Source organism: Penaeus monodon, chromosome 11 (genome assembly GCF_015228065.2).
Source record: "Penaeus monodon isolate SGIC_2016 chromosome 11, NSTDA_Pmon_1, whole genome shotgun sequence".
Classification (NCBI taxonomy): Eukaryota; Metazoa; Arthropoda; class Malacostraca; order Decapoda; family Penaeidae; genus Penaeus; species Penaeus monodon.
In genome coordinates this window covers 26,746,980-26,756,856 of record NC_051396.1, presented here as the reverse complement: position 1 = coordinate 26,756,856, position 9,877 = coordinate 26,746,980, and positions in this window count along the sequence as shown.

Sequence of the window (9,877 nt, the reverse complement as noted above, 5' to 3'; positions counted from 1 at the left end):
CGAGGAGAATGTACTGGGTTTTCTGTTTTAGTAAAAAAGGGGGTTGGGTTGTATCCTGGGCATTAGGCACGGCGCGCTGGAACATTTTGCTGAGTTCGACGTCGACTTTACTACCTTCCGCGGCTACCTTCTCACGACCTGATTAGCATGCATGTAACATCTGGCTGAATGTGTTTTGTTCATGGACCGTGAGTCTTCGCAAGTTATTTTCTGGTGAATTGAACGCCTGTTTGCAGCTTTGGTGGGCTGTTTTCTTTTTGTGTGGTTATTGTTTTTATGTCTTTGTGGATGGGAAAACGTTTATATTTTTACATAATCTTATAATAGTGTATTCATGTGTGTGTGTGTGTGTGTGTGTGTGTGTGTGTGTGTGTGTGTGTGTGTGTGTGTGTGTGTGTGTGTGTGTGTGTGTGTGTGTGTGTGTGTGTGTGTCTGTGTGTGGGGGGGGAGGGTGCGCAAGTAAATGATATTCTTGAACAAGAATTTCAAGTTCCAATGTTTAGTCGGCACAAAGTAGAAACAAGTAAATAACAGGGACTGAATCATTTTCCTGACCCCGCGAGTGTCCCAAATACTCGAGCGGCCGTGAGACCCGGGATGCGAGCAACGCAGCATCCGTCCGCAGAAGGGAGCGAGCTGGAGCTGAGCGTGGGAAAAAAACTAGGAGTGTGGGAATATTTCCGGCTCGTGGGAATCTTGCTTTAAAACCACTTCATTAGTCTTGCTCGAGGCAGTGTGGTCAGACAGACTCGTGTGTCGATAACATATAGTCTCCTGGTGGAGATATTTGATACTAGAATCTGTTTCAGCAATAAGGTAAAAAGAAAAAGAAAAAGATGTATTAACTATTGTTGTTATTATCATTATTGTTATTATATATATTATTATTGATGTTGGTGGTGATTATGTTATTATTAATAGTAGTACCATCATCATCGCCATCATTCTGACTCGCTACAAAGTCATCCCGTAATGTTTTGTAATTAGCGTTGTCATAACCGCCATCATCACCCTCTCATCAACCCGCCATTACTATCATCACTCTTATTATCATTGAACTTGAGACTTTACCCCCCCCCCTCCCCAGAAAAAAAAGATAGAAAAAAGATACAGATGGCGCTTAAGCCCTCCTTTTCCCGCGCTTAAAGCACACACAGACAGAAGAGTTCAGCAGATTATTCCGTCGTTGATTATGATTGATGAAACGCTAATGATGCATTAAAGTGTCATCAGCCCGCGATCGCCTTGTTATTTCTAGCTTTGGATTATTTTCCTTTGTTGACATTTGTGATTTGCGGATGGCGGAGGGATGGAGATGAATGTTGCGCTTGGCGTTCGTCTGTTTGTGGTGTTTTTTGCGATTTCTATTGCGTTGTTATGTTATTGTTTTTAGTCTATGTTGTTATCGGTATATCAATTTTATGTTTTTTTTTCTGTTATCTGTTTGAGATATATCGGCTTACATAATTCATGATAATGATAATAGTTTTTGTGACCTTCACGTCTTCCCATTGTTATCTTTCATTCTTTTATCTTTCGCTGGTATTTACATCACATTATCATTCCTTTTTTTCTTTTCTTTTCTCTTCTCTTATTTTAGTTGCGGTATCCGTTAAACCGGGCCAAGGTGCAGCGAGTCTATCGAAAGGTCGCTTGCCAAGATGAAGAGGATTATCAGTGTCTGTTTTGATGTGTTCCGCTGACACGACTCCGCCATCGGGCCGAGATATGCGCCAGTCACGAGATACCCCCGCTGGCGTGCGGGTGGGCGGGTGGGTGTTTGAGAGGATGGGCGGTGGGTGGGTGGGAGGATGGGTGGATGGGTGGATGGGCAGGGAGGTGGGTGGGAGGATGGGCGTATGGGTGTATAGGTGGGTGGGTGGAAGGATGGGTGGTTGGTGGGCGGGATAATGGGTGTATGGGTGGGTGGTGGGTAGTGGGTGGGCGGGAGGGGGGATGGGTGGAAGTATGGGTGAATGGATGTTTGTATTCTGCCCCGACTGCTTAAGCTCTTATGTGCCTTTACGGATGAGGGAGAGATTGTTACGAAGGATATGGGCAAAGGGGGGTGAGGGAGTGGGGAATGGGAGGGAGGTGGGGAGGGAAAAAGGGATAAGGAGAGGGAGAGGGAGGTATAGGAAGGGAAGAAGGGTAGGAAGAGAGAGACAGAGAGAAAGAAAGAAAGAAAGAGAAAGGGAGCAAAATAGAAGAAGAAAAGCGAAAAAGAGAGAAGAGAGAGAGAGCTGAACCGATATCATCTTGATTCCCCCTTGCCCCTACCCATATAGCCGCTTGCCTTCCACTTCGTTTGCCTTTAATGTTAAGTCAAGGTCCCAAGCGTTTTGTAGTCTTACGTGTTGTTTTCGTGATGTCTTTTTTCATTCTTTCTTTTTCTCTCTCGTTTTTATCTTCTGTCTTGCTTGAATACTTTTTTTTGTTTTGTTTTGTTAATGACAGGCAAGTCAACCCTGTCCTCGAACCCGCACTCGCTAAAAATGAATACGCTCTAGCCAAGGAGGGTGGGATAAAAGAGGAGAGAAAACACGAATACGCTCTAGCCGGGCGGGGCAAGTGATTAGACACCCTTACGGTGTGTTACACTGACGCATCAGCTGTTCCCGTGAACTGCCGTGCGGTTGTGATTGATAATCTTGTAGACGGACGGGGGTGGGGGGGGAGGCATATGGGGGGAGGGGAGGGGATCGAGATGGTGAGATTTCGAAGGTTTTATATGTGGGGTTGTTTCTTGTTTTCTCTGGGTGATTGGAGAGAGAGAGAGAGAGAGGGAGAGAGAGGGAGAGAGAGAGGGGAGAGAGAGAGAGGGGAGAGAGAGAAGAGAGAAGAGAGAGAGGAGAGAGAGAGAGAGGAGAGAGAGAGAGAGAGAGAGAGAGAGAGAGAGAGAGAGGGAGAGAGAGAGGAGAGAGAGAGAGAGAGAAGAGGGAGAAAGAGAGAGAGAGAGAGAGGAGAGAGAGAGAGAAGAGATGAGAGAGAGGAGCATTGAAGAGAGTTAGTGTATGAGAGTGAGAAGAGATAGATAAAGTGCAATCATGTTATCTTGACTATATTTCTGCTTGGTTTAACTCTTGTAAAAGATCATGTTGCATGCATTTTGCTGGCATTCATTAGCGATGAATGAGCGCAGAAGTATATTTGGTGAGCGAGAGTGGAGGGGGCGGAGAGGGAGGGGGAGGGGGTAGGACTTGGGGGATGTTCATTCATAAGATGAAGCTGTGGGGAGATGGAGAGTGTTCTGATGGATTTCTCTCTCTCTCTCTCTCTCTCTCTCTCTCTCTCTCTCTCTCGCTCTCTCTCTTATCCTCTGATATCTTTTCTCCACTTTCTTTTTCTCTCTTCTCCTCTTCTTCTCTTGCTCCTCTTCTCTTTTCCTTCCTCCATGTTATACCCCCCCCCCCCATCTCCTCTGTCGTTACCTCTATAAATCTCTTTAATCGATTATTTGTTGTTATAACGAACGCAACGTCCAATGTCATCCTTTATGCTGGGGAGCGACAGCGCGCCCGCCCGCCCGCTCGCTCGCGCGCGCGTGGGCGTCGTAAGGTCTCCCGGTAGGCCAGGGCGGCGGTGGGTGGTCCGAGGCATAAACAAAGCGCCGGACAATAGGCCCACACCGGCTCCCAGGCCTAGACAAATGGGCCTACTTCTGCGGGCGGCGGCGGCGGTGTCGCTACTCTGCCGATTGCTTCGCTATTCGGGTCTGATGGGCGTGCGGGAGGGCGGGGGACGGGGGGGGGAGCTCTGTCTCTTCGGCTGGTTTATGGCGCGGTCCGTGGGGCCCCGAATAGCAATTTTGGAAAGGGGGAAGCATTTTTTTTGGGTGGGGGTGGGGGGTTGTTCTTTTTTTTATTGGGGGGGAGGGGTCCAGGTGTTTCTTTTTTCTTTTCTTTTCTTTTGTGCTCACGTTGGTTTGCTTTCGTTAGCTGTTGTATTCTAATTGATGGGCTTTTTTCTTTTGCCTTTGGACTTTTAGCCATTTTACAATCCTCGTCGTTGATACTGATAGGCTTTTTGGCTTTCTTGCTTTTATCTGTTCTACCATCTTTTTTCTCGTCAGTGCTGTTCCTTCTTTTCTCTGGGAGGGTAACTGCCTGCTGCTCATGTTCTTTGGGTTTCTGCTCGTCCTTCCTCCTCTTCCTCCTCTTCCCCCTCTTCCCCCTCTTCTTCCCCTTCCCCTTCCCTTTCCCCTTCCCCATCCCCCCCCTCCCAACCACTCATTACCGTCGTATTATTATTATTATATATATATTTTTTTCTTCCACCTCCTCCTCCTCCTCCCTCATCATTTTTTTCTTCTTCTTCCTCCTCCTCCTCCTCCTCCTCCTCCTCCTCCTCCTCCTCCTCTCCCTCCTGTCACGTGACCTCAGCAATAGCGGTGTGTCAAGTTCATCTTGGGCACTGCTGTCCTTCTGACGAGGTTCTCTGGAGCTCGCGGGGCGGCAGTAGCTTGCCTGTGATTGGTCGCCTTCCCGAACATACACCGGACCTTCTGCGATGTTTACTCGGTCAAAGTGGGCGGTCCCAGGTCACCCGTGATTGGCCTTCTGCCCGTGTGGGGGGACGAGGATTCCCTTGTAAACATCGGCGCGGCCCATAAAAGGAGCACCAGTCAAAAATTCAGTAGTTGTCCCGTGACTTCTGACTTGTGTGCTCCCTTCCGCCATGTGACCTCGCCTGCTCTGCTGGATCCTCTCTGCACTCCCACGCTCCTGTTTGTACATATTTTGCTATGTATGTGTATGTATAGTGCCTTTACCAGTAAACCTTTCTGTATGTTTCCTCTGGTGTTTTTCCGTTGACCTTGACCGTTCTGATTCTTATATCTTTTTATAAGTCGAACCCTGACATTGGCGACCTTGCCAGGATCAGACGGTCTGGAAAACGGCACCATGAGGGACTACGTGAAGGAAGGTGATCTGTTAGGCCTTGAAGGCATGGCCTTTTATCACTACATACAGGAGCAGGAGAGGATCAGACGCGAGCAGCTGGCCCTGTACTACCGGAAACGGGAGATACAGAGGCAGCTGTCGGAAGAACAGCGTCGCAGGAACCGCGAAGAGGACAGGCGTCGGAAGGCAGAGCAAGCGCTATGGAGGAACGTGGGTCCCCGCTTTTGGCCTTGCTCTGGCCCTCCTTACGCGAGGGAGCACGTCGTCCGGGAAACTCAAGTCCCGGGAGTAGAACGCTGGCCAGAGGAGCGACTGACCACGGAGTCGCACCTGGACGCGTTCCGTCTGCCCAAGGACCCGTCGCAGCGGGAATCCTGTCGGCAAGACGGACAGAAGCGTAAGAGACTCCCGGGGAACGGCCGTCGGAAGAAGCAGGCGCGGTCGGGGAAGCCTCAGCCGACAGTGAACACCACGCAAGCGACTGCACGTAAGTCGGAGGAGTTAGCCGCCGTTGCATGTCCGCTTGGTAAACTGGTGGGTGCGAGATGTGCACCCGAACGACCAGTTGGCGTGGGATGCATGCCCAAGGAGATGGTGAGCATCGGGCTGTCGGAAGGGCTACCTGCCCAGGACGCACCGGATGAGTCGTCGCCTGCCCAGGACGCGCCGGATGAGTCGTCGCCTGCCCAGGACGCGCCGGATGAGTCGTCGCCTGCCCAGGACGCGCCGGATGAGTCGTCGCCTGCCCAGGACGCGCCGGATGAGTCGTCGCCTGCCCAGGACGCGCCGGATGAGTCGTCGCCTGCCCAGGACGCGCCGGATGAGTCGTCGCCTGCCCAGGACGGACTGGATAAGCCGTCGCCTGCCCAGGACGAACCGGATGAGTCGTCGCCTGCCCAGGACGCACCGGATGAGTCGTCGCCTGCCCAGGACGCACCGGATGAGTCGTCGCCTTCCCAGGAGGAACTGCCCGCCGGGGACGCACAGGAGAAACTGCCCGCCGGGGACGCGCAGGAGAAACTGCCTGCCGAGGACGCGCAGGAGAAGCAACTGGTGGGTGATAGACATGCACCCGAACGACCGGTTCGCGTGGGATGCCCGCCCAAGGGGCTGGTGGGCAACGGACTGCCGGAGGAGCTGCCTGCCGAGGATATGCCGGAGGAGCTGCCTGCCGAGGATATGCCGGAGGAGCTGCCTGCCGAGGATATGCCGGAGGAGCTGCCTGCCGAGGATATGCCGGAGGAGCTGCCTGCCGAGGATTGCCGGAGGAGCTGCCTGCCGAGGACTTGCCGGAGGAGCTGCCTGCCGAGGATATGCCGGAGGAGCTGCCTGCCGAGGATGCCGGAGGAGCTGACTGCCGAGGAGCTGCCTGCCGAGGACTTGCCGGAGGAGCTGCCTGCCGAGGATATGGCCGGAGGAGCTGCCTGCCGAGGACTTGCCGGAGGAGCTGCCTGCCGAGGATATGCCGGAGGAGCTGCCTGCCGAGGATATGCCGGAGGAGCTGCCTGCCGAGGACATACCGGAGGAGCTGCCTGCCGAGGACCTGCCGGAGGAACTGCCTGCCGAGGACACCCCGGAGGAGCTGCCTGCCGAGGACACCCCGGAGGAGCTGCCTGCCGAGGACACCCCGGAGGAGCTGCCCGCCGAGGACACCCCGGAGGAGCTGCCTGCCGAGGACACCCCGGAGAAGCTACCGGGAGTAAAGGGACTGGTGGAGGAGCGACGGTGCACCAAGCCCGACAGAAGGCAGGACCGTGATCGCCGGGAGAGTGCGGGTGACGGAAGGGAAGGCCCTGGAGCTACATTCACCAGAGGAAACCGACAGCGGCCCAGGTTAGAAGGAATCAAGAACCTCAATGCCCAAGATGCTTGGAGATAATATCCACTCCGGATGATTATCTTAAAAAGATGGGGCGAGATGTCAAGTTCATCTTGGGCACTGCTGTCCTTCTGACGAGGTTCTCTGGAGCTCGCGGGGCGGCAGTAGCTTGCCTGTGATTGGTCGCCTTCCCGAACATACACCGGACCTTCTGCGATGTTTACTCGGTCAAAGTGGGCGGTCCCAGGTCACCCGTGATTGGCCTTCTGCCCGTGTGGGGGGACGAGGATTCCCTTGTAAACATCGGCGCGGCCCATAAAAGGAGCACCAGTCAAAAATTCAGTAGTTGTCCCGTGACTTCTGACTTGTGTGCTCCCTTCCGCCATGTGACCTCGCCTGCTCTGCTGGATCCTCTCTGCACTCCCACGCTCCTGTTTGTACATATTTTGCTATGTATGTGTATGTATAGTGCCTTTACCAGTAAACCTTTCTGTATGTTTCCTCTGGTGTTTTTCCGTTGACCTTGACCGTTCTGATTCTTATATCTTTTTATAAGTCGAACCCTGACACGGTGATAGCGTCGTGTCTACTTCCGGCCGACTCATTATTTCTTAAAGGAAAAGATGAAGTGGAGGTGGGGGGTAAGGGGCTGGGGGCAGGGGGCAGGGTGCAAGGGCAAGGTAGGGGGAGAAGGGAAGGAGGAAAGACGGTGGTGAAAGAAGGAGTAGGGAAGAGGAAGGGGAGAGGGAGGGGAAGGAGAGGAGAAAGGAGAGTAGAGTAGAGGAAGGGGGGGGGGGGATTAAAGACAGGATTCCCGTGCTGCCGAAATGGGGATTCTTTTTAACCACTTTTGGTGTTATTACAGTTTCTCATTCTGCTTTTTTGGCGACTACTGTTATTATTGTCATCATTATGATGAGTAACGACACAATTACGCATTCATTGTTATTGTTGTTGTTATTATTATTATTATTATTATTATTATTATTATTATTATTATTATTATTATTATTATTATTGTTGTTATTATTATTATTATTATTATTTCTATTCGTTGTTATTACTAACATTATTGGAAATACTATTATTATTATTGTTTATTCCAATCGTATTGTTATTGATCATCACCATCATATCATGTGTTGCTCACTCTTGATTTTATTTTTAATAATAATAATGATAATAAAATTATTGTTATTATTATTATTATTATTATTATTATTATTATTATTATTATTATTGTTATTATTATTATTATTATTATTATTATTATTATTATTATTGTTATTGTTATTATTACCATCATCATCAACTGCACCAACATCTTTCGTATCACCGCCATCATTCCCGCCATTTGTTATTGTTGTTATTGTCTTCTTATTCTCCCATTCGTCCCGTTCGTCCTCCCCGTCGTCATCATCATCAAACGGAAAACCTCCCCCTCTTTTTTCCCTGTTTTCTCTCTTTTTCTTTCTTTTTTTTTCCTTTTTGTGTGAAAGCCTTCACGCGAGGATCTCGAATTTCGCCCCTACACGCCCGGCCAAGGTCATCAAGGCGAAACAAACGACGGTGCTGGTGCGTCTCTCCCCTTCTTAAGACGGAAGTTTAATGATTCATTATATGAAGACGTTAATGGAGAAACCCCGCTAGCTGTGGAGATGCCTTGGGTGTCGTCGGGGGGGGAGGGGGGGGATTAGAAGTTGTTTCGTCTTTAAGGAGGTAAAAAAAAGGAGAAAAGAGGAAAGTGAGAGAAAAAAACGCTCGTAAAACGACCTCTGGGATGTGATGGATGGCCAGATTGGAAAAGAAGTTAAAAAACATGTATCCTTCGCACAGTCATCTCTTCGTGGGACATTTTATCATCTCCCTTTGTTTTCGTCTTGTCGTTCATTCTGTTTACTCTCTCGCCACACACAAATCCCTCTCTTTCTATCTTCCTCTCGGTTCCCTCCGCTCCCTCTCGTCGTCCAATAAAGAAAGTACAGAAAACACATCCTTTGGGACATCAATCTTCCTTCTAGACACAGTGGACAGCCCCCGATGACAGATTTCTTTAGTATCCCCTCGCAGGTTCTGACTGAAAACGGGCACGCTCGCATTTTACAGCACCATAATACAATATTATCTTTAAGTTAATTGTTTTATGATGGTGGTTTAAGTGAGGGGTGCTTGAGGGGTTGCTATCAGTTGTGGCGTTGTTCAGCTTAATTGGTTTGGATTTACAAGCTGCTTTTCATCCGTTACACTTTACTTTTTTACTGGGAAAGCTTGGAGTCACCTCTTTCCCTCGGGCTATTATTAGAACTAAATAGCTTTTGATTTGCGAGACATGTGTGTGTATTGCGAGGCTTTATTGCTAGCGCTTGTATGCTATTAGAGGAGCACTTGGTTAAATGTCAGCCTCCTACTATTACCGCCGATGTGACCTATGCCCGAGATCAGAGACAGTGTAAGCTCATTTTTAATTTTTTTTTTAAAGAATTGGGAGAATATCGAAGCGCACTATACACACCACAATACGCACGGTATGATATTGTGCAATACAGAAGTTAACAATATATCACTGTATTTGCAATATGCACGGTATCGGAGGTTTTCCTTTATCGTGAAGATACGCTTGTATATTTTATTCGATTCAAAGAAATGAACACACGAGGATGCCACAGAATCTCCTTGTCGGATGCTGGAGTTGGAAGCTCCATCTCCCAGAAGCTAACGAGGCTCGCAATTTATTCATGGCCCGTGCGTGAGCCCGAGAGGGGGGGGGGGAAGGTGGATGGAGTTAGTGGATGAGAGAATCACGGGATAAAGGAGAAAGGGGCTTAGTGGCTCTGTTGTTTTGGGAGCCTCCTGGGTCTGTGGTCGAACTTCTTTTCTCTTTCTCTTTCTCTCTTCCCTTATTTCTCTCTCTCTCGCTTTCTTTCTCTCTTTCTTTCTTTCTTTCTTACTTACTTTCTTACTCCTCCTCCTCCACCTCCTCCACCACCACCACCACCACCACCACCACCACCACCACCACCACCTCCTCCTCCTCCTCCTCCTCCTCCTTTTGCTCCTCCTCCTTCTGCTCCTCTTCCTCTTCCTCTTCCTCTTCCTCTTCCTCTTCCTCCTCTTCTTCCTCCCCCCCCCTCCTCCTAATCCCCCTCCTCCACCC